At 32.9% G+C, this 25570-nt stretch overlaps 1 protein-coding gene across 3 annotated transcripts in view; it reads left to right on the top strand.

The window, feature by feature from the left end:
- The window catches only part of MGAT4C (MGAT4 family member C), a 720391-nt gene that overhangs the window by 83557 nt on the left and 611264 nt on the right, over positions 1 to 25570 (top strand). Inside the window, exons 2-3 of one of the 3 annotated variants that reach the window (XM_053226553.1) lie at positions 4603 to 4648; positions 6459 to 6491. The exons of 1 other annotated variant lie outside the window; for it this stretch is intronic. The gene's annotated coding sequence lies outside the window, so the exon portion shown is untranslated. The remainder of the gene's footprint in view (positions 1 to 4602; positions 4649 to 6458; positions 6492 to 25570) is intronic. One more of the 3 variants, XM_053226552.1, reaches the window with a different exon arrangement.

Below are 25570 nucleotides of genomic sequence, written 5' to 3'. Positions count from 1 at the left end.
TAAATAAAGCAAGAAAGCCTTGACCTGACCTCATGTATCACTTTAGCTATGACTTTTAACTGTCTTTTGTTTCCTGCTATCCTTTCATAACCAGCTTTTCAAGGAATTTTTGTGTGTATGTTTTTGTTTCTTTCATTTATACTATTTCAACTTTCTCACCTTCCATTTGATTTTCCATTCTTGCCACTCTTGGGCTGCACTTGCAGGGTTATCAATTAGTAACATGTTTCTGTCCTAATTTAGTTGTCAAATATTTTACATAATTGAGCATTACTTTCTTCCTGTGGAGATCAAGAGAATGTTTTATGGTTATATATTCTCAGGCTCTAAAATTCAAGTGATGACAGTATGTAATTATTTTAACTTTTATTATTATTTTTTCCTTATAACCACAGTTAGATTTTGAGTTCCCATTCTGCTTGGTAGCAAAAAAAAAAAAAAAAAAAAAAAAGTAACTGAATCAATTCTAAGTAAATTCATTTGCTTGAATGTATTTTCAGGCTTAGGTTTTAATTCAGGGAAATCAAAATTGCCTTTCCCCCTCCTCCTTCTGTTCTTCCTGGATTGGTTTAATTTCTGAAATGTTTATACAATTCAATAATATCAGATGGTAAGGCATCTGGATTTCATCCTTCCTTTGTCCTAGACCGACATCTGTTGCAATGTACAATCATGCCCCATGTCCCCACCACATTGGCATCTGCTGAAGTTTTTGTATTCCCACCTGGTTTCTTGACACACATCCTTACGCTGCTCTTTGTTATAATTTCCTCTCATCATGACCACGGATCCCTTCAACATCTGCTTGCTTTCTCTCTCTCAGCCAAGTGTCTTGTTATCAGAGGCAAAAAGGAATTCATGTTGTGCTTTCTCCTGTGCTTTCTCCTGTTACCCAGGGACATTCTTTCTTGAATCTTCTCCCTCTTCAACAGCAAAGAGACATCTCAGCCCTTTTGCTCCAGTTTTACCTGGCTTACTAGGGAATCCTAAAAGGATATTTTCCATTGTCCTGGAAAGGATCAGGGTAAATAAATCCTCTATTCGTGGATCTCCAAACTGTTTAGCAGTTTCTGTAAATACCCCCTTTAATTTTTAGTGATTTAAGAGTAGAAAAGACAGTGCATAAAACTTCTTAGGTCCTACCAAGGTCTAAAGGATTCTCTCCAACACATTGTTCAACATTTTTCTCTACCAAAGGGAGTAATTATTCTTATTATTCTAATGAGGGTGAAGAGTGATTTAATGTTTCTATTCTTCCAATGCCTTGTCTGTTACATCAGTAACCTAGCTCTTATTAAAATAAAAACCAAAGATTTACGATCTCTGCTTTTAGGTCTCTGTTTTCACTTATCTCAGCTGGCTGGCCTCGGGGAAAAAAAAGGACCACATGTTAAAGGTTAAAATACTTGATGAAGATTAGAGGGAAAGATTTACATTTCTGCTTATGGCAGAATGGGTTTTATGCCCCTCTCTTTGGGGGAAAATTATAAATGCTGAATAGATTAACATATTTAAATGTATATTGAGGGGCTGGATAGAAAGTAAGGAATACTCTGAAGCAAAACCAAATGAAAGGAGAAAACGGGAAGTAATAAGTAATAGCTGGTACTAGCTTCCATGTTGAAAGCAGTTGCAGATCCCAGTGAACTTGGGTTTCAGTTTTCGTAGATTTACAGAGCATAGAAAATAGAGAGATAAGTCAAGTACTTTCTTTTTTTTATTTATTTTTTTTAAAAAAATTTATTTCAACGTTTATTTATGTTTGGGACAGAGAGAGACAGAGCATGAACGGGGGAGGGGCAGAGAGAGAGGGAGACACAGAATTGGAAACAGGCTTCAGGCTCTGAGCCATCAGCCCAGAGCCTGACGCGGGGCTCGAACTCACGGACCGCGAGATGGTGACCTGAGCTGAAGTCAGACGCTCAACCGACTGCGCCACCCAGGCGCCCCAGTCAAGTACTTTCTTAAATTAGGAAGGCTAAAAGATTATAATCTCATCATGAAGCTGGGTCCACCAAATTGGCCAGTTCCTTGATGTAAGTGCAAAAAATATATAAATGTACATTCGCTGAGGGTTTTACAAGAAGACATTCCTATCTTAAATCCTAGTGATGAATAAGAGGGACAGAAAATCCTTCTAGCTAAAAAACCAACCCTTATATTGTATTATAGCCTGAATTTACCTAATTATGTGATGTGAAAGACTTTAATGCAACACTATACTTTAAAATGGTCCTACACTGGAATAGCCCCCAATCGCCAGGCAGAAATAAGTGCAAATCTTCTCTGAAAAACAAAACAAAACACTGTCTTTAGTCCAAGCAGCAAATAATTCCCACAAGTAAAAATTTAAGAAATGCACATTTATAATAAAAAATCACAAAACTTCCAAAGAAATAAGGTGCCACATAAGCTAGAGGCTCCAGAAATGTGACAGAATATCAAAACTGAATATACAAAATAAATATGCTTCATGGGTTGCATAAATAAATGAAAAAAAGTACTGAGAAAAAGAAAATAGAGAATATTAGAAATTGGAAAGATTTAGCTAAAGACTCAAAAGATTGGTTCAATATTGTAACTCTTGTTTTAGGCTAGGTACCCGAAAACAGACTCTGAGATACACATTTCCATGCAGGAAATTTGAGTGTGTTCTTGGGGGAAAAAAATTCCACAGGGCAGTAGGAGAAGCCTGATTAGGTGATACAATTGCAACAGGAGCTTCAGATGATCTTACCATGAACCCTGGACTACTCCTAAAATTACTACTCAAAGCCAGACACATTTTTAGTGTCTCTATTATACAGAATAGCAGCCATCCAACAGATAGAATATAAGGTTATAAAGGGAAAATGAGATCACAGGTATGAAAATTTCTTAGGAACTTGAAAAGTTCTATGCACATAGTTATCATGATTACCTATCCAGAAATCAAAAGAACAGCCTCACTAGAGTCAGATAATATCAATTCACTTCTGACTCTAATACTCACTAGTTACTGGACTGAAAGTAAATTACTATATTTCTCTTTTCCTCAGTTTTCCCATATCTAAAGTGAAATGGATAAAAACAACTTTGTGGGACTGCTGTGGAGGAGAGGAACATAACTGAAGCATAAGCATAATACTATACAATAATAGCTTATTAAATATTATCTGGTACAATAAAAGTACTTTTAAAAAGGGAGAGGAGGATCATAACCATAATTCCTAACTTACCATCTGTTTCACCTTTTCTATGTTTCCTTTGATATGCTATTTTAATTCCCCGTCCCTAAGACATTTTCTGACCATAGCAAATGCAGAAACCTAATTCCTACTCCAAAAGCAAAATAGTATTTTGCTGAAGTTTACCTTTATTGGGATATAGATATTCTGCAAACTCAACGGGACTTTTTCTCTGACTTTTTCTGTACTTTTACAGAGATTGAAATTGCCCATCTTACCTTTGTTGTGGCAGCATATCACGTATTTGAACAGTGATACTATTTCTTGGGCTAAACATTTGAGAATAGAGTGATTTGTTTTCTCTTGCTACTATCCTGACAAACCAAGCATAGATTATATAGCATTGAGATTTTTACTAGCAGAAGCATTCATGATTAATCAAATTAACATTGAAAAATATGTTTTTTTCAATCTGTGCCCTGGAAAAGGTTACGTATAATTTTCTTCTTGGTTTATTTGTTATCCTACTCTTAGAACAGATTAGTTACAATTGTTTCATTAAGTCAAGTCCCTTCATTCTGACCTTTGAAAAGAGCAAAATTCTTACTAATTTTTATGGTTGAAATTTTCAACCCATCCAGTAGAATTGGAATATATCTCATAAGCAACTGATTCACAGTGGGTTTCCTTGCAATAATAAACAAGTACTTGTTTTATTCTTTGTGTTTGATCAGATTTATCTTGTTCTTCTCTAAAGAAAATCTGGGGCAAGTTGGCCCCTACGATAATCTGTCAAGATGAAAAATCCACACTGTAATGTCAATTTGCAATCCTTGTGGTTCAAAGGATATTTATGGCACATGTGATTTATTTTTCAATCACCTAAGATTTAACAAAGAAACTATATCATGATTAATCTCAAAAAATTGAGAGGTAATTTATTTTTACAAATTCTGGTTGAACAGCAAAAGCATGTCATTTCTAAAGGTGCTATTAGGAACAACAATAGCATGCCAGCTGTTGAAGTCTGTATAGCCCGAATATTTTAAATTACAAAGAAAACCAAAGGCAACACCTGAGGAAAAACTAATAGAGAAACTCCACTGTAATTTTGGGGAATTCTTTCATGGATACTGGATAGCTGAAGTGATGTGTAGCATCTTTTCAGGGCTTTTCATATGAGGTTAAACTTTTATTTTTCAAGTGTATGTTATCCTCTTGAATCCTTCTAACATGGTAACTTTAATACAAATTTTGGTTAATAAAATTGACAAAAATAAATCGGTTGAGATGAAAATTCAACAACGGAAACACTGGAATAGCTCCTATGTTTCAAATGCTGTGACTCTTGATTTTGGCAAATGACTTCTTGTACTTCTTAACATCAACTTAGGAAAATCTACTTTAGAATTAATCTCCTAATATTCACTTTCAGCTGTATTCTATTCAGGATCAAACCTGATAGACCTGCCTTCTGCTGAGTAAGTGCTTGGCTTCCTTACTTACACAATTTTATTTTCTTAATGATAACATCTATCATTGCAAATTGCTCCTGACATAAATTTTCCTTAAGGTCTTTCTCCTTGTTTTCTTGCAAAACCAATTTAGTCTTGTTTTAACTATAAAAACTAATAATTGAAAATTCTTGCTAAAGTGCATTATTCTATTACCAATTGTTCTATTGCCAAAAATTACATTTAATCATCCTTGTCCTTTTATTACAATATGTAAACAGTACATAATTTGATGTGTTTGAATGGATATTGAAGTATCTAAGATATAGTGTTAAGACAAAAAAAGTGAGTTTGAATATAGTGTGCTTTATAACTACAGCCATCTGTACAAATATATTTGTTTATTAGATAACAATGTTAAAACACATTGGAACGTGCATAAAAATCTGGTATAACATGCAGCTAATTTATTGAGTGAGATTATACTGAACATTCATTCCTTATATCCTTATGTGTTATATTTGGCAAGAGAGGTTTTGTTTTGGTTTGGCTTGGTTTAAAAATTAAAATATTACATTTATTTTACCATAACTGAAAATTTAGTGTGGAAAGAGAATTTGGTTTGTTTTGGTTTTGGTTTTGGTAATAAAACACGGGGAAAAGACCAGAAGCATGTAGAACCACATATTAATAATGACTAATTCCAGGAGGTAGAATTATATGCAATCTTAATTTCCTTGCTTCTTGACTATATTTAAAATATGTGTTCATGTAAAAGAATTATCAATTTAGGAATGCAAGGTAGAATCATATTAATGGACTAAAATCCAAAACTCCCTCATTTATGACACTTGTAAAAACATCTCATTTCTCATACACTTTTTTTGGAAATATTTTATTAATATGGTTAACTCTTGTTTTGATGAAATGTATTTATCAATAAACTACCTTAATTGTGTGAGCATTGTTAAATCAGCAAACCAAATGTGATACATCATAGCTAAGTTACTGTTTGACTTTGTCTTAAGCTTTAGTTAATTGTGAGTGGATTGACAATTAAGTGGGTTTTTTTTTTAACTTTATTTTTTCTTAGTTTTATTTTCTTTCTTTCTTTTTTTGTTCCTGGTGGTTGTGTCAGTTTTTGTTCGTTGGCTTTTTTAATAGGGTCACAGATAATGACAGTAGAATAACTCCATACCTTCTTTCATGTATAACAGGGAAAACACATCAGGAAGATTAGTTTCTATTTGTAAGAAACATTAAAACAATAAAAAATAAAAAGAGTACTCAGTAAGCCTTGGTTTTATATATTTCTTTCTCTTCTGTTTTAATGTACTAAATCACTCTTTCTTACCAACAGTATACACCTTCGGGTGTCATTAATTCGTCTTAAATATATCATTTAAATACATTTGTTTTGAATATATCATTTATAAATTTGTTTACCTTATATCAGTAAATGTACCTATTTTATTCCTAGTTATCCACTCTATTTTTCTTACTATTTTTGTCTTTCTTTGACTTCTGGCTTTCCTTTGCCTCTTCAAACATCTCCAGTAATATTTGAGATCTTTGATAGCTAATGGTAATGTCAGAGGACATTTCTGGATGCAAGCCAATCATAATGTCTTTAAGTAATGTTTATATATCCCAAGCTTGCCAACTACTTACCAGTGCATAGCAGAAGATAAATGTATACCACTCTACTAGCAAGGCTAAAAGAAGCCAAGCCATCTGACTGCTAGCAACCTAATTTTTACATAGCTGTTTATAATTCTCATCGTCATGTTATAGCAATATGATTTATTAATCCTTCTGGCATTTTTCTCCTTGACAGCTTCTCAGCTGCTGTTGCATCCTTCTTGGATGGGTAAGTTCTACATACTATTTTGAAACTGTGAGTCAAATTTTATGTGTTGAGACTTCATTTGTTTTAGGCACTTAGGCTGCTAAAGTGGAAGAACTTGAATTTAATGCCATCAAAGATGAAAACAGGGTTCAAGCATTTGAGAGACATAAAAATAAAGAAATATAAATTTGGAGATGTAATTGCAATGGAACCTTTCAATAATTTTAATTAAGAGTAGGTTAAAATATAACTTATATTATAGTTTTTACAGGTAGGCCACAGCATTTTACTCCAAATAAAAAATATACTTTGTGACCTTGGCAATCTTTTATGAATATTAAAATATTTTGACTCAGGATTACTTTTGTCAGAATTATTTAGAATTTTATACCTTTTAACCGTACTTTTACATTTTCAAGTTAATTTAAAATCACCAGTAATTAGCTAGAGCTACCAATTCAAGATGGTACTTACTTATCCATTATGTTTCATTTAATTATAATAAAATTAGATTGATTGTTAGATATCATACATATCAATGCAATTTAGAAAGCTATTGGAAGGGAGAGTGTGCACACACACACAGTTGGTTTTGGTTTGTTTTTTGTAATAAGATATGGGGAAACAATGACAAACTCCAGGAGATAGAATTACAGGCAATCTTAATTTCCTTTCTAAGAAAAATATGTGTGTATATATATATATACATATATATATGTATATATATATAATATGTATATATTTACTTCTTATTTATATATTGCATATGCACACACACACACCAATGATTTACTAAGCTAAGCTCTAAAAATGATTGTTTTGCTAGAATTTATAGCCAAAAAAAGAAAAGATATAATTCCATAGTTCCCTTTGTCTAACAAAAGAAATGAAGTATTTTTGTTTAATGTAGACTGACGCATTTTTTTTCAGGCCGGTGAATCCAGAAGCAATTCAGACATATAAAATATATTATGAACTATCATATTGTCAACTATAAATTTACACAGACATTTTTTTAGATGAGTAACTTATAGTTTTGGATTTCTATCTCATCTGCTGTCTGGATATTGAGATCCTTTATGGTGTCATGTCTTAAGTTAGTGAAAGTTTTGCTATGGAAAATGAAGAAAATGTGTGTTCATATTACTTCCTTATGATCTAATTTGGTACATTTAGTTTAAAATTGTGAGAGGAAGGTATAGTTTATCATGAGATGATCTCACTCAAAATTCAGGTGCTTTAAACTGGATATTGTCCAGTGATAAATTATGTTTTTGTCATGAAATTTTGAGATGAACATCTATAGGAGTATATTCTCTAGTGTTGATTAGAGAAAGATCTGTAATCTTTAGTCATTAACATTCTTCTGTGAAAGTTTTGGAGTGTGATTGTGTTTTCTCAACTATTCAGATGTTTTCTATCATATTTCTTCATAGAAATAAAACAAATGGTTAATTCCTAAACATGTAGGAAAAAATACAACCATGATGCAACTTAGCATCTGTTTTAACTTTGGTAGATAGCTTGTTTTGAGATTCCAGAGTTCTTCGTCATTATATTAGAAAGTCAGGGGTACCTGGGTGGCTCAGTCAGTTAAGCGTTCAACTCTTGATTTAGCTTGGGTCATGATCTTGTGATTTGTGAGTTCTAGCCCCACATCAGGCTCTGTGCTGACAGTGCAGAGCCTGCTTGGGATTCTCTCTGTCCCTTTCTCTGCCCTTATCCTGCTCTCTCTCTGTCTCTCAAAAAAATAATTAATTAGTTAAAAAGAAAGCCATACTATTTTCTAAAGTATTTTAAACACAGCTGTTTGCAAGTGAGTACACAGAATAAGAATGGAGTGTTGAGGATTTTAGTCTCTGTGTCTATCCAATTTCTTGTGAAGTCTTTTGTCTGATCTAGTCTAACTCAAAATCATTACTACTTATACCCAATTTAAGTTCCCTGAGAACTAGTAAACAACCAATGGAAAACCAATTAAGTAATTATCAATTTTCAGATAGCTTCTCATTTCTTAGAAAATGGGAGGAAAAAAAGAAAATCTTGCATACCCTCAATCTCATCTTTTATAGTATATAATACTATAGAGTAGGAGATAATGGTCACAACATCCAGAAAACTTGAGTTATTTTCATTTTTTTTTAGATTTATTTATTTTTGAGAGAGAGAATACAAGTGTCGAAGCAGCAGAGACAGGGGCAGAAAAGCCAAAGAGGGCTTTGAGCTGACAGCAGCGAGCCTGATATGGGGCTCAAACTCACCAGCTGTGAGATAATGCCCCAGCCAAAGTCAGATGCTCAACTCACTGAGCCACTCAGGTGCCCCATAAAACTTGAATTTTAAGTCACTTGTCTTCATTAACACAATAATGCTATCAAGATCTTTTAAAAGTCAGTGTTGATTTTTAAACTTTTAATAATTTGACAAATAACTTATGTTAATATTGTTAAGATGACATTTCACCGAAGCAAACTCTATTTCCCAAAATTAGCACAACTTATTTTCTTTCTGAAGTCACATAAACAAATTAATTTGTGACTGTTGATATTACATATATGGTGGGGAAATTTGAGCCATTATGGATACACACACACACACACACACACATATATGCCATATATACATATGTTTATTGCATTGTAATATCTTGCATTGTTTTATATACATATAAATACATTGATTATCATAGATGTAAGACATATTATATGTATTATAATCAGTGTATGTGTACAACTAATGCTTAAACATTTCTTATAAAGTTTTAGATCAGAGAAAGTGGATGATCCATAAGATAGTTCTGGAAGTGATAGTAATGAATTTAAAGCATTAAACTAGCCAGTTTTTGAAATGCTTATTAATGAATAAAGATTCATTTTAAAGAAACTTATTAGGATGCTATAATTCTGTCAATATTTAGCTACATGAAACTTCACAATTTGGGTAGGAGCAATAGTGTCAAAGAGGTCATTAAAGATTGTTGCATCTTGCATCTTGCACTTTACATATCACAAAATAAAGATTTACAAAGAATGATTAATTGTTTGGGAGCTAATTTCCCATTAAAATTTGAATCATTATTAATGACAATGAAAGTATTTCCTATTGTTAAAAAATTATGTGTAGTAAAAATCTATGAAAATGCATTTTCATTCAGGTTTGGATTTTTCAGCATCTTAAAAAGCACAGTTTACAATTCGTGGGTATTCTATAGAACATATCCAGATAAAGGAAAAACTTACATGTGCTTATACAGAAGCCTTATTTTTCTAAAAACGCAAAGAAACTGCCTTGACTCTCTTTTGCTTTCCTCTTTTAATTGTTCCCTAAGTAAGTTAAGACATACACATACTCAACTTGCAAACATGCAATTTCAGAAATATTTTCAGAGGTAAGAAATTTAATGACATGCTTCTTGCATATTTACCAGTGAACTTTACTGTAGTTGTTACATTTTATTTTTATCAAATTCCAAGAATTAAAAAATTAAAATAATAATTTGATAAATGTGTAATTATGAATATAAAAGGAGCAGTGATGAACCTGGCAACATTAATATTTTTGTATTCACAAAATTCAAAGAGTAGTAAGAATCAACTCTCTTGGCCAATTGTTATATAAATTACTGAATGAACACTATGTTGGGGTATCAGTGTACATCATTACTTCAACCTCAGTGTAGTACCTATGGTCTTCATATTCTCCTCAAGAAGGAGGAATAATAAGCAGGAGGACCCCTGAGTTTAGCATATACAGGAATATGGTGGACCTATGTTTTTCATATGCATGCCGTTTTTCTCTCACTAAAATAATTCATTACATGTATATCAATTAGTGGGGACCCAGCTCCCATCCCTTCATAACCCCCAATACCAGAAGGAGTGACAGACATATAACTCAGGTCTATAAAATCTGAGTCCCTTATATGATTAGTCAGACAGATTGATATAGGGCTGTGTGAGTAATCCAAGTTAGGTTACTGCTTTTGTCCTTATTTGCTATGCTAAGGGAACAGAATAAAGCAAACTGAGACAGGAATAGGAAACAGAATCCCTATGTCATGGTTTGAGACTTAGATTTTCTTCAATAACATTTGATAATATATCCACTTTTTAAAAAATACATTGTTTTGAGATTGATTCTCGATTAATCCCCTAAACATATTGACTTGGTGGTATATGATACTTTGGGACTTGCAGATCATTCTCTGAGGTGGTCTTAATAATAGTATGTTAACTGAATCCATTTTTTTGTGTGTGACCAAGATCTAGACTTTGCACAGTATTTGTCAAAGATGGGAAAATGAAGCATTTAGATACATATTTTTTACAATGTGAATGTGTGTGTGCATGTGTGCACGTGTGTTTAATTTTCAGGAAGTAAGTTAATTACAAGAAAAGATCCAATAGCAGAATTACAAGTATTCAGTCTTTTGTTGTCATCTAAAGACTTGACCTCAGTGTCAGATGTTTAACTGTTCTAAGGACACTGGCTCTGTTCTTCAGTGTCTTTTAGGATCTTCGGAGAAGCTGCTTGCATAGAATCTTATATGATCTACAGCAGTGCTAGTGTTCCCTCTCTTTCAGTTTACACCCTGCTTGTTTCCTGGTATGCACAGTTCACATCACCCTCCCTCCCACTGTTGTCCTTCTTTCTCTAGCTCTTGAGATAGCTGGTGGGAGAAGAGAACTATTACTAAACAATGACTGCAATGTGCTAACGTGCTCACCCATCCATAAGATTCTTCTATTTACTGTCCTTGTTATTTATGTTGATATTTGTTTAATTTAAGATGTACACAGTTAATATATGGGGTGGTTTAGAAAGACCATGGAAGTAAATATTATCCATGGTTCTTTCTTTCACTGAATTATATTAGATTAATAATATCTATGCTAATGATTCTACCCACACTAAACGTCATAACATCTTTATATCTACTCTTTTAAAATACACAATGGAAGATGCCAATAAAGCATGGCATGCTCTATGTTTTCAGTAGAATGGACTTGCACAATTGAGAGAATATATTTAGAATCCTCTGGCAGGCCCCATGGTTTCTGTTTGTTTTGCTTTTATTTTTACTATTAAAATTTTGATCAGTCTTATGTTATCAAATAGCTTGTGGTCACTTTAAGACAAAAACACAGTTCCAATTAGGTAAAATTGAATTGACTAACCCCACATAATAATCAAATGCTGACCCTAATTTAAAGTCAGATATTTTCCCTTTCTCCTTAGGGACCCTGTAATATAAAACAGAGCAATGATTCTTCATTCTTTCCTGGCTAGCATTTCCTCAACCAACTCAGCTATTTAGCTAAGGACTCTTAAGTCTCCATGATCAAAAAAGAGGGAGGAGAAGAAAGCAGATAAGAGCATTTTAAAAATGAATTCATGCCTTCTGGGACAGATGCATTGATTCTGTCAAATTTTTTTTTGTTCTTATGGATCATTCCTGTGGCTCTTTTGTTGCTAGCTCCCTTCCTGGGTATGAGCAAGGTCTCCCTCCATTATGCTTTGTCAAGGTAACCCTCACACACCAATGTAGCGCATACCAGCAGCCTTGGCTAAGGCTTGGAAGGTCATCGTTTTGGACAAGATGCCATTTTAAATGACAGGCCAGTGCTCCTATTGCTAGACGCATCCCTGGTACTTTAGGTTCTCGCATTCTTTAACCTATTTTTAGGGCAAGTGGTGTGATTGTGCCCCTGCAACTTTGCACTATTCCATTTTAGCTTTTTCAAGCATGAATCAAGAACCATGTCAACGTCACTCCCGCTTCAGTGAAATATACCCGATCCCTTTATTGGCCTGTTAAAATTTCTTTTCCTGACTTTGTATTAGTTTTACCCTCTACTTTTTGAAGTGTGAATGTAGGAGGGATTATGGGGGTGGACAAAGCATATACAACTTTCTCCAAAGAAGTCTTTAAATATTCTGGCTTTATTTTCCAACTCCCAACCATCTGTGTCCTTGATGTGACTGAGGGGATTCATTTTAATTGTCAAATTGAATTTCTTTATAAATGATTCATTTATTTTGTATTGGTGACTAAGCAAACACAGAATTGTGTTTCATAGTTTAGAATTTCCTTCACTAACTAATGAGTGCTTTAAGGTCATGAGCCATGTCTTTTATTCCTTTTGTTTTTCCTTTTGCTCCTGATACAGAAAAGTCATCATGAATTCTTTTTGGACAGATGATTGAGTCATACTTTGAAATGAGACAAAAGAGAGTGGGGAGCTAGATCATGACAGGAAAAAACTAAATCTTAGAAAATATAAATGTTGATATTAATAGGACCTAATTAGAGTAGTACTTCAAAGGAAATATAACATATAAAGCACTCTGTAGTTTAAAACATGTCACAGATTTCTTTGACACTTCTATCAGGTCAAGTCTGTGTTCACTTTCCTTGGACCTTGGTGGCCTTTGTGACTGCCTCAATGAATAAACTTCAGAAGAAGTGATATTGCATTGCTCTGTCTAAGGCTAGATTTAAAAAGGTCATGTGGCTTTTGTAAATCTCTCTAGGGACATTTGCTTTGGGAGACTTCAGCAAGCAAGAAATCTAGCTATCTTTGATTTTTAATTTCAGTATAGTTAACATACAGTGTTATATTAGTTTCAGGTGTACAATATAGTGGTTCAACAATTCTATACATTACTCAGTGTTCGTCATGATAAGTGTACTGTTAATCTCAATCATGTAATTCACCCTTCTCCCTACCCACCTTCCCTGTGGTAACTATCAGGTGGTTTCTATAGTGAAGAATCTGTGTTTTCGTTTGTCTCTTTTTTTTCTTTGTTTTATTTCTTAAATTTCACACGAGTGAAATCATATGGCATATGTCTTTCCCTGACCGACTCATTTATCTTAGCAGTGTATATATAACCTCCATATTTATCCATGTTGTTGCTATCTAGCTATCTTAAGTATACCATGTAGAGAGACAAAGCAAGAGAGTTAAAAAAGGAAATATTTAACTTTAAGTCAAATTTAGAGAAAATATTAAGTCAGGTGAGACCAACTAGCTGAGCGCATTCAAAGTTGGATTCATGAACAAAATAAGTGATGCCATTATTTTAGGTCATGATTTTAAACTGCTACACAGTAGTAGATAACCAGAACAAGAAGTATGAAATATTGAGAGCATTTTTTCCTTGAGAAAATGGATGAAAAATGAACTGGTTACAGAGTTTGTTTTACCATTATGGTTTAGGCCAAGATTCCTCAGAGCAGCCCTACTGACATTTGGGGCCAGATAATTTTTGTTGTGGGGAGTTTCTCTGTGTATTGTTAATAGTTTACCGGCATCCCTGCCCTTTTCTACCAGATGTCAATGGTACATAATCTGCCCACTTGTGACTACCAAAACTGTTTATGGACATTTCCAAATTTTCCTCTGGAAGCCAAATCACTCCTGGTTGAGAACCACTGGTTTCGATAAACTTAAGAAAGAATGGAAGGAGAAAAAAATGTTGTGAGAGAAAAGAATATAAAATGTTATAATCTAAATAGCAAGAATTTATATCAAGCTCCCTAATAGTAAGCCAGGAAGTAAAGACATTACTGAAACAAGCATATTCCAGAATTTGATGTAGTGTTTGCAAAATCATCAGAATGTTCATGCTATTCATACTTTTGTAAATCCATAGGATTAGAGCTCCATTAAGTTGTACAGTTACTGAGGTTCACCTTCACGACTTTTTTTTAATTTCTGGTACTTTTGTTTCTCTTATTTCATGCTTCAGCTGATTTTTCATGTTATTTTGTATCATTTCATTAAAAACATTTTTATAAATGAATGGCTTTCCAAGAGATGAGTTTTGTCCCTCAGATAACCCCATAATTTAGCATTTGGGGCTTTTAAAAATGCTTATCAGGACACAATTATTAATTGAGACTAATGGGATATGCTGTACATTTCTGACAGTATAATCTACCTCTTCAAATTTTGATGATAATAATTGCCTGGCAAGTTACAATTCAGAACATTATCAGAATTTTTAGTCATGGAAAAGGAACAAAAGGGTTAGGGTTTAGAGTGAGGGGACATTAGATTTTAATAAGAATCCTTGTTTTTTTCCTCCAGTGTGAATATTTTAAACTACTGGCATTATAGTCCTGAATTTTCACTTTTAATACTCTTATATAAGCCATTTAAGGATGGGCTCTGGGTGCTTCATTGTAATTTATTAGATTTGTTTCAAACTTTTCTTTCTGAGCAAGGATTATTGTGAAAATTATAATTACTAGTTTGTTTACTTTTGTAAATTGTTTAATCCTCCAGAGGAGGTTGGTTGACCAAAAAGAGAGCAAATGAGTTGATTTTGTTTACATCTTGGAGCCAATGATAGTGCTATTATTTCCTAACAATTCTGCTGCAAATGCTGTTTGTCACAAATGGTGAAAAACCATGAAATGATTAGTGCAAATGCATCTTAGGTCTTGCACAATATAATTCTATCACCATAACAATGAAAACAGCTCAGAATATACTATATACTGCTAAGAAATGAGACGCATTATCTGCACATTTAATGGACAAGAGATTTGTCCACATTCCCAATGCTAACATAATGGTGTTTCTACTGGAAGTCTAGGTAACCGAGGGCCTCATCATATTCTGGACTTAACTTTCAAATATACCAGACATTATCTTTTTCATGGTAATTGGTATGTCACTATTACAAGGCATATATCTGTCATCAGTTGACAGCTACCACTTATCAGAGGAATAGGACATCCATTGCACATAGCATTCAAGTAGATTAAATCCATTTTTCTTTCTTTTCTTTTTCTTTTTTTTTTTCAAACTTTACATAGTACAATGACATATAAATTGATTTGTAAGCTATTCATAACTTCTAGATGAGTTTACCTCTTTCATTTTTCAGGAAGTAGAGGAATTGTTAAAGCTGGATAGATCTGGCATGCTGGTATATTTGCCCTTCTATAACTGATTTTTATTTTAACGTTACTCGCTTTTTTGCAAGGGCAAGTTGCCAAACAAGATGAGATAATTTATATTTTGTCACATTTTCTTTGAAGGATTAATGTATGCCAACAAGAAGAATCAAAAAGATAATATCAGGCAGAGCCAACTTTGAAGCAGAGAGTAAGTTACTCTCTAAAAACAAAATTAGACTGCATCCTGTTTATCAAAATAGTTTCTCAATTTTCACATTTATTTAATTTAATTTGGCACATGTTGTCCTGTTTTATGTCTATGAGTACCTCCTCTACCAGATTAATGTTGGTTTACAAATGTTATTGGTAATTAGGAGGCAGTTTATGTCATATGTTTTAGAAAATCACTAGATTTGTTTTTATAATGGCAACAAACAGAATTCAGCATACTAACATGTTATGTTGTTATCTGCCCAAAACAATAGTTGTTAGGTTATACATGAATCAATTACCTTCAGTTGGATACATTGAAACCAAGAAATAAAAATACAGAATCCAGTTTTATTCACTGTTTCTCTTTGAGAAACACATTAAAACCATGTGATTTGAAAGTATGTTTTTTATAAAGGTCAGTATTTTCTCTCTTGAAATTCAGGTGTCATTATTAGTAAACTTTAAGCATTCATAAGCCAGAATAATAGCCTAAAGCTGATATTGACTTATGACATCAGATAAATCTAAAGTATTACCAAAGTTTGTGGGCAAAGTTATGCTAACATAATGGTGTTTCTACTGGAAGTCTAGGTAACCTAGTGCCTCATCATGTTATTTTCATGTTAAAGGGAAGTAAAGTAAAGGGAAGAGATGTTTGTGGATATATGTGGAGTAAATATTGAGGAAAATAAATAAACACAGAAATAATACCTAAGAGCCTAAATTTTGAAATGTGGTTCTGTGATACTCACTTACTTCTCTCATGCCTTTATATTGACACACATACCAAAAAGGAATAAGGTCAATTCTGTAAAATATTTTATATGTGAGTGATACATCTCTAAATCAATTAAAACGTATTATTTTAGTACTATTTTTGTATTTTCTTTAATTTGAGGAGCTACTTAGAAATTATTATGTATAGGGGCACCTGGGTGGCTCAGTCAGTCGAGTGTCTGACGTTGGCTCAGGTCATGATCTCGCAGCTTGTGAGTTTGAGCCCCGTGTCGGGCTCTGTGCTGACAGCTCAGAGCCTGGAGCCTGCTTCAGATTCTGTGTCTCCTTCTCCCCTCCCTGCTCATGCTCTGTCTCTCTGTCTCTCAAAGATGAATAAATGTTAAAAATCAACTAAAAATTGTTATGTATAATTATACAAGATTTGACACCAATATAATGCGTTTAACTGTCCTGTGACTTATAGTTGAGTTCTTACAACTTTATAGTCATTCCTCAAATATGTCAAACGATGAGACAGTCTTAATTCTAATTATTATTTTGTTCACTATGTGTACTCACTATGTGTACTTTCTCTAGTTTGCTTCTACCATAACTAAAATTATTTGGTATGCCAAAAAGATATTTATTTTTTTGTATTTTTGTTGGGATTACTTTTTATTCTCTCCTCCTATCATAGAACACAGTAGATCACAGCAGGTTTTGCAAAGTAGGACTCAGTAACTTAGTGAATGAATCCATAAATGAAAAAATTAATGCAGAAATAGATGACGGGTGAACTGAATGATTGGTGAGTGAATGAGTACCATATGACACTTTTTTCCTGGTGTTCTCTCTGGTCAGAAAATCTTTTCCCCTTCATTCATTATCTATGTATGTTTTCCAGGCTTCAGCTTTCCATTTTATTCTTCCTTGGTAAATTCATTTGATATCATTATCCTAATAGTTATTCTTCATGATAAACATTCTTCAATGAAATATTTTTGACATACTTTATGACAGTGTTTTATATGTATCATTTCTATGCCTTCTCAGGTTACTACATGTTCAGAAAATTGTAATAATAATGTATAATTTCCAAGTAGAATGTACATCAGGCATATTTATTTATTTATTCATTTATTATTTATTAATTTATACATTGACCAATTAAAGGATTAAAAATCACTTTTATAGATGCCAAAAGATATTTATCAAATTTAATGCACATTTTCAAATAAAAACATCTGAATACATTAGTAGGAGAAATGTATTTTCTTAAATTTATAAGGAAAATCTCTAAAAAACAAGCATTATTATTTAATGCTGAAAACTAAAGGCATCACCACTGAAATGAAACCTGAACAAAGATACCACCATATTTCATCTTTTAAAAGAATCATGCATAATTTGAGAAAAATAATTTTAACAACAGTCAATAAGAAAGTAACGGAATTTGATAAATCTGTTTTTATATAGCTGATCATTAGATATATTCTGTAACACAAAATTAGAAATCTAAATGTACATGAATAAGACAATAAAATACTGATTCAGTCATGTTGATTTAATGGAATAATACATAGTCATTTAAAGATGAGCCATGTATATGGAACAATATTCTACTTATAAAATCAAATGGTAGAAAATATTGATTATATTACCAAATTTTAGAAGGGGGATATATATATATTTACCTGTGTGTGTGTGTGTGTGTGTGTGTGTGTGTGTGTGTGTATACACACATTTAATACCTGTGCCTATAAAAAGAATGAACTAGATTCGTATGTACAGACTAAAAAGAATCCATAATATGTGAAGAAAGAAAATTAAAGAAAAATACTGTAATATATGTTTCCATATTAGTTTTTGTTTTTTTAGAATTATTTATTGCATATCTGTAATCAATGTTTTGATGAAATTATTCTTTCCTAAAGTGTAGAGTCTTCCAAAAATTCATACATACAGTGTGTGTGTATATGTGTGTTTGTGTATAGACATACACCTTTACAATCCCACCTTTACAAATGGAGATACAAGCCCTCACAATCCCATAAATATGAATAGATTTAATAGACGTTATAAGCCTTTGGCTATAACCAGTGCATTTATTATGATGTGATAACCCAAGAAGATGAATTAAAATTTTCAGAATAAGATGATACTCAGAGGATGAGGTTAACCTAATACTTGTTGGTGGAAATGTTCAACAGCTGTTTGAACATACTGTCATTTGGAAGTGAAAAAAGGACCAATTCATCAAAATCAACAATACTCACAGAGGGAATTGTACAGTCTCCTAGCTACCTTTATAGTAAATCCAGTTTAAAAAACCCATCATTTAAACCATCTGTTGTACATAAGAAGACACTAGTTAATAGCAACACTTATTGTCAACAGAAGCAGAACTGCTGAACATAACACCATGGATGCAATTGTCTGTGTTTGTGTTCTGTAGATGTATGTATTTGAGCAGAACAATTTCATATTAATTAAATAAAAAGCTGGTTTACAGAGATTTTCAAAATGAAGAGTTGGCAATTACAGAATGACTAAACTGTGGCACTGCTAACCTTTTGACAAAATCTCTTTCCTCAAAACAATTTTATCAGTGCTCATTATTACTCTGATGGTAAGATGGTACCTTTTCACTTTCTGACTTATGGCGGTAGGTCAATAGGTATTGGGTTGTAGAAAAATGCAGATTCTGTTAGGGAAGGGAATCAAAGGAAGAAAATATTGTCTACACTTGGCATATAATTTTTCTGTTTAAACTTAATGGAGTTTTTCCTTCTTGATACCTGGATAAAAGAATCTGGACACTCCATTCTCTTTTTTTTTTCTTCAAAATTATTTTTGTTTATATTGTGACTAGAAGGTGAAAATCTGATTAAAAATAAATAAAAATTAAAAAAAAACAGACTCTATGCCCAGTTTTAATGCTCAAGAAAAAAATCCAATTTTCAAAAACAAAAATTTTGTCATGACTCACAGTGACATAAGATGACACAAAAAATTTTGTCAAGTGGGCATTTAACTCATGAAATGTTGGACATAACTCAGGTGATTCCTGCATACCCCCAAATGACTCATTTATCTTGTAATAATAGTATATAGCCTAGAGTATTGAAATCACTCAGGTTTAATGAGTTTTGACTTATGACTTAGATGCATTCTAAAGTTTACTTTTTCTCTTTCTTTCTTTCTTTCTTTCTTTCTTTCTTTCTTTCTTTCTTTTTCTTTTTTAAATGGTCAGGTATTGATTGTTTTCTTTCATGGATCAAGACCTGGTAAACATCTTAATTTTGAGAAACACTTTTTTTTTTACTTTCCTATACCATCATTTTATTTTTCCTTGACATAGGCTATTTTATTGATTCAAGTGAAGAAGAATCAGTTTTATATTTAATACATATCAAAAACATTTAAATACTAAAAAACTTGGATATGTTTTCAACATATCATGCATTTTTAGGTTATCTTTTAATCCTCTAAGTGTCTTTTCAACTACAATCTTTTTTTTTATTAATGTATTTATTTGGAGAGGGAGAGAGAGAGAGAGAGAGAGTGCATGAGCCAGGGAGAGGCAGAGAGAGGGAGAAAGAGGGAATCCCAAGCAGGCCTCATGGTAATAGTGCAGAGCCCAATGCAGGGCTGGAATCACTAGATCATTACCAAATCCAAGAGTCAGACACTTATAGCTGAGCCACCCAGGCGCCCCTCTTCAACTACAATCTTAAATATGATTTATTTTCTCATTTTATAAATGGATGAAATAGGGAACTACCACAAATTTGCAATCTAAAGGACTTTATCACATAAATTGTTTCTCATATTGTATAGGTACCTACCTCTAGCATATGACAATGTATCAAGCTAGAAAACTTCTCCACTTAAAACTATAGTGTCTATTCCCAGGGCAGGACAGCTTTCATGGACATGTGACCTATAGGGTCAAACAGGACCCTTTTGGTTTATAACTCTGCATTGTCTGTCTTGAAATTCTTAATAATTTTTAATAATGAGCACCACATTTTAATTTTGCATTTTGCACCGGGACATTCCAGGTGTGTATCTGGCATAAAGATATAAAGTATAAAAATATGGAAAATATCAAACTATATGAGTTTGTATGATTTGATATGTTAACAATTTTAATATAAAAATACTAAAACAACTGAGACTGTGAGGTGAAAACCTACCTCGTTTCCACAGTTTCTTTCTTTCTTCTGTCCTTTTTTTTCCAAATTAGTAGAGCTCTTCTACTATTGAACAAAAAGCATGCATGAATAAAATGAAAACTAATAAGAATCAAAACTTATTGAATGGAACAGTGCAATGATCATCTGCTCACAAAATTTTGAGTTCACATTTGTGACTGTTTCCAAACTATGTGGTAGACCTGCTTTGTTACCCTTTGCATAAGCTCTGTATTAAGCCAATATTCCCATCTCTCAGTTTCTATAAGTGTTCAATGCTAACATTCAAGCTTAGTCCACCCACAGCCAACTGGTACAAAGGCAACTCTATAGGAAGATCCAGGGATAGACTTTACCTTAGACACATCTTTACCTGTTCTTGACTCCGTCTCCTTCTTTACCTGCTTCACTTCCTGCCTTGAGAGTCAACAAATCACTTGTGCCTAAATCCCTTCTCAGGACTGACTTCTGATTTAAGTCAGAAGTGAATTTAAAACAGTTAAAGTCTTAAGGAAGCTAATTTAGGAAAGAATGGATTCCTGGAAATGGAACTAAATAGATAATGATTATGAATAAATTTTGAGAAAGTGCTATCTAGAAAGATTACAAAATGTCATACTGTCCACATTAGATGTCTATATTAGATGTTCAAGAGATATTTGTATGATTTGATATGCTAGCAATTTCAATATAAAAATACTAACTTAAACTACTGAGTCTGTGAGGCAAAAACCTACCTAGTTTCCATAGTTTCTTCCTTCCTTCTGAACTATATCAGCACAAAAGTGATGTGTGTTAATGTGAAAAAGGAGATCTTATCAGGGTTGTCCAATTTGTGTAAAACGAAAACTAATTTTTACTTACTGTAATGATTCATGAAGCTGGAAGATTTTTATTATATCTTTTGGCCGTTCTTATATTTTTTTGCTGTTTCTATTATAAGTAGGAATTAGTATTGTTTATCCTATAAAAATAATAATCTCATAACCACCCTTATTTGAAGAAAAGTCTTACCAAGGTCACTGATTAGTACTTCTAAGTTGTCACTAAGATCATAAAAAAATAATTGGACTCAACTGGTAGATCTAGTACTTTTGTGTATGTGCACATATAAGAGCTTTATACCAAACAGGAGTAGTAAGACAGAAACAGGAAGATAAATTCTGACATGTCCTTCTCTGCTGATATGTATATATTTTATATATAAATATATATTGATACTATATGTGTATGTGTGTGTATATATAGTATATGCTATATACTATATATACACATGTGTGTATATAGTATACACACACACACACACACACACACACACACATATATATATATATATATACATATACTTGTCTGTTGACCGTGATTGTAAGTACATCTACGAAACTGTCAAGTCCCTTTATAGATTCAGCACCTACAATTATGAACATTTCTTAAAAATGTTCACAGCATAGTTATTCATAAATCTTCAATAGCTGCTTGTGATAAAAGAAGCATTTCTTAGTGTTTATAAACATTGAGGTTGGTTTTTTTTTTGTTTGTTTGTTTTTTAATAACTCTTCCTGTGTAGGTACAAAGTGACCTGATTCTTATCAAAGAGTTGGGTATTTTCTGACCAGAAAAGGTAATTTTAAGGTTAGAATTAATTGGTATACATAGAGGGGAATTGGGCTTCTTGCTTCAGAATGAATTATAAAATTGGTGAGATCCATGGTTGTTCTTCAATTGGACTTGTTGGCATTATGGAAGAGTCATTATTCTCTTATTCAGCTCTTAGATATTGCATCATATCTGCTCCTCTTCTTTCTCTGCTTCCATCTCCTCCAAGGATAGGAAATGATAAAGAAATGATAAAATTTTGTGTTCTACATTTAACTCTCATATTAAGATAGACTTCGTCCAGGCACTGTACCAGAAATGCTAGGTTTCTACCTGTTTCAATTTAAAGTGTTACTGTTTTAAAAGCAGCTTCAAGGGGTGAGATGCTCGGTATTTTGTGTATTTAAAGAATCAGTGGTAGGAGCAGTGAAGAAAATTCCATGAAATACATTACTGGAATTGCACATTTCTCAAGTTACAAGTAAGTTGATTCAGGTTCTAAACCTTTGCTGTATACAAGCAGATAGAAATTCATCTGTTATATAAGTGAGAAACAATTGTATGCTAATTGAGCAGGTTTTTTAAACCCTTTAAAAATACTCAGCATTGGGGCGCCTGGGTGGCTCAGCCGGTTGAGTGTCCGACTTTGGCTCAGGTCATGATCTCGCAGTCTGCGAGTTGGAGCCCCAAGTTGAGCTCTGTGCTGACAGCTCAGAGCCCAGAGCCTGCTTCGGATTCTGTGTCTCCCTCTCTCTCTGCCCCTCCCCCCGCTCATGCTCTGTCTCTCTCTGTCAAAAATAAATAAACATTAAAAAATTAAAAAATTATAAATAAATAAATAAATAAATACTCAGCCTATAAACCTGTGTGTGAGGTTTCTGGTGTTCATTTTGTTACTGTGTGTTCTATCTCAAAATTTCCAATGTGCACCATGAATAACTTAAGTAAACCAGTTCAAAAGCCAAAAAAAAAAAAAAAAAACCAGAAAAGAGAAGACCTCCTTCTGGATTCCTTGTTTGATTTACTTAATTAGACATTACTTAAATACATTCTATTATTACCATAAATGGGTAAAAGTAAATTTGGCTTGTGAAAATGTGTGCTGTGCCTTAAATTCCACAAATACAAAGTACATTCATTTTCATAGAAACTCTATATCATTTCTAAACCAGAAAGTTTTTTCTTATGCTATAAGAAGGAAAAGTAATGGAGTGTTTTGTCTGCTTAAAAATATATAGTTATTGTGTTTCTAGCTATGTCAAAAATAAAGTATGGTTTCAAACTGGAAAAAAAGATCACTTGTGTTTGAATCTGATTGGTGGGTCTGGAGGACATGCCTATGCCTTTCTACAAGAAAAGTTTTAAATACTAATTCTGCTTATAATTTGAGAAGGTGGGGTGAAAATACAGGAAACAGGAGCCTGCTCAGTGTAAATGAGTGTACACAAAAATGAAAAAAATGTCTCCAGTAATATGGTTGTTATATAATGGTCTTTTATCCTAAAAGCATTTAAGTTTGAGATATAATAAATCATGTGCTATGCTTTCTCATACAGACCTAAAGTCCTATTCATCTGTATTCAAAACTCTGTTCCATTTGTGTGACTTTGGGCAAGAAAATTAATTTCCCTGTCACTAATCAAGTTTGCTTATCAGCAAATGTTAGGTAATAAAATCTGTCTTATAGGGTGATCGTTAGAACTAAAGGAAATAGCCTAAGTACACAGTACAACTATTTACCTTGCAACCTGGGTTTCTTGTCTTTCTCTCTCCCTTATGTATTTTCTATAAATATTTATTAATATAATAATGAGTGCGTAAAGTTTTTCTATTGCTCTATTTTCTGCTGTATAGAATCATTAATAAAACTTGTAGAAGTGGAAATTAGTTGTAGTAGAAATATGTTTTACTGTCCATTATACAAAAACTCATTTCTAATAGTATTCAGTCTTCCTATTTTGTGTTATGGTAGATCTGTCCTACGTAATAATAAATCAGGGCCTTTCCTACCATTTTAACCTGGTGTAGCCAGAGTCCTGACCGATAACTTGTTGGGAAAGATGTTCTTTCTCAACAGAATGACACTTGTTCTCCAATATCACAAAGATGTTATTCAATGAGAGAATACTAATAACTTTTTTAAGTTTCCTTTAAGAAAAGAAAATAGTAATCTAAGCAGAACACTTTTAGCAGATCCTTGAATACAATTATACATCAATAAAATATAATTCATGATATTGTCTTTACTTAAATGTTATTATTATGGAAGTTCATATTAACTGTAAAAGTCATATTTCCTTAAGGTTCTTTGACCAAACTTTTTTCTACAACACTTGCTTCTGGGACTTCCTTGGTACTTGTTTTTGTTTTTTTGTTTGCTTTTTTGTTTTCAAAGTCTGCCATAAATTTTGAGAACTTGGCATCTTTACAATACTTATCCTTTGTCTTAAGTTAGATTTAGATTCTGTTGCTTACAAACCAAGAACCGTAACTGATAAATATACCAAAGAAATTTGCCTTTGAAATTTTAGTAGTAGAGAGCCTTGGTTTGTTTAATTAATCATTAGTTGAATTATATGGATTGTGTATTTGTAAACAGTTAATCTGTCTATGACCGAAACATACAATAGCAGAATTTGACTTCTATTTAAAAGACTGAAACAGTAGATGTTCATATGTCCTGTTAATAATTTCTTATTATTGGGTCGCCTGGGTGGCTTGGTCGGTTAAGCGTCCGACTTCGGCTCAGGTCATGATCTCACCGTCAGTGAGTTGGAGCCCCGCGTCGGGCTCTGTGCTGACAGCTCAGAGCCTGGAGCCTGTTTCAGATTCTGTGTCTCCCTCTCTCTCTGCCCCTCCCCTGTTCATGCTCTGTCTCTCCCTGTCTCAAAAATAAATAAACATTAAAAAAAATAAAAAAAAATAATTTCTTATTATTGAAATATAATTAGCATAGTGTTATATTAGTTTCAGGTATACAATGTAATTCAACAATTCTGCATATTATTCAGTGCTCACCATAAGTGTAGTCACCATCTATCATGAAATGTTAACTGTGTTATTGACAATATTCCCTATGTTACTTTCAATCTCTATGATTTACTTAATTTGAAACCGGAAATTTGTACCTGTTAATACCCCTTATCTATTTCACCCATCCACCCAACTATCTCCCCTCTGGCAACCACCTGTCAGTTCTCTATATTTAAGAGTCTGGTTTTTTGTTGTTGGACACTTGGGTTGCTTCTATATCTTGGTTATGGTAAATAATTCTGTAATAAACATAGGAGTGCATGTATCTTTTCAAATTAGTGTTTTCATTTTCTTTGGGACTTTATTTGCTGGGAATTTTTGGATTACTGATTCAGTTTCATTGCAAGTAATCCATCTGTTCAATTTTGTTTTAATTATTGCCTGATTTAGTTTTGAAGGTTATATATTTCTAGGACTTTATCCATTTCTAC

The sequence above is a fragment of the Acinonyx jubatus genome, chromosome B4, assembly GCF_027475565.1.
Source record: "Acinonyx jubatus isolate Ajub_Pintada_27869175 chromosome B4, VMU_Ajub_asm_v1.0, whole genome shotgun sequence".
NCBI lineage: Eukaryota > Metazoa > Chordata > Mammalia > Carnivora > Felidae > Acinonyx > Acinonyx jubatus.
The sequence above is the reverse complement of the archived record's forward strand: the minus strand, read 5'-3'. Positions and strand labels throughout refer to the sequence as shown.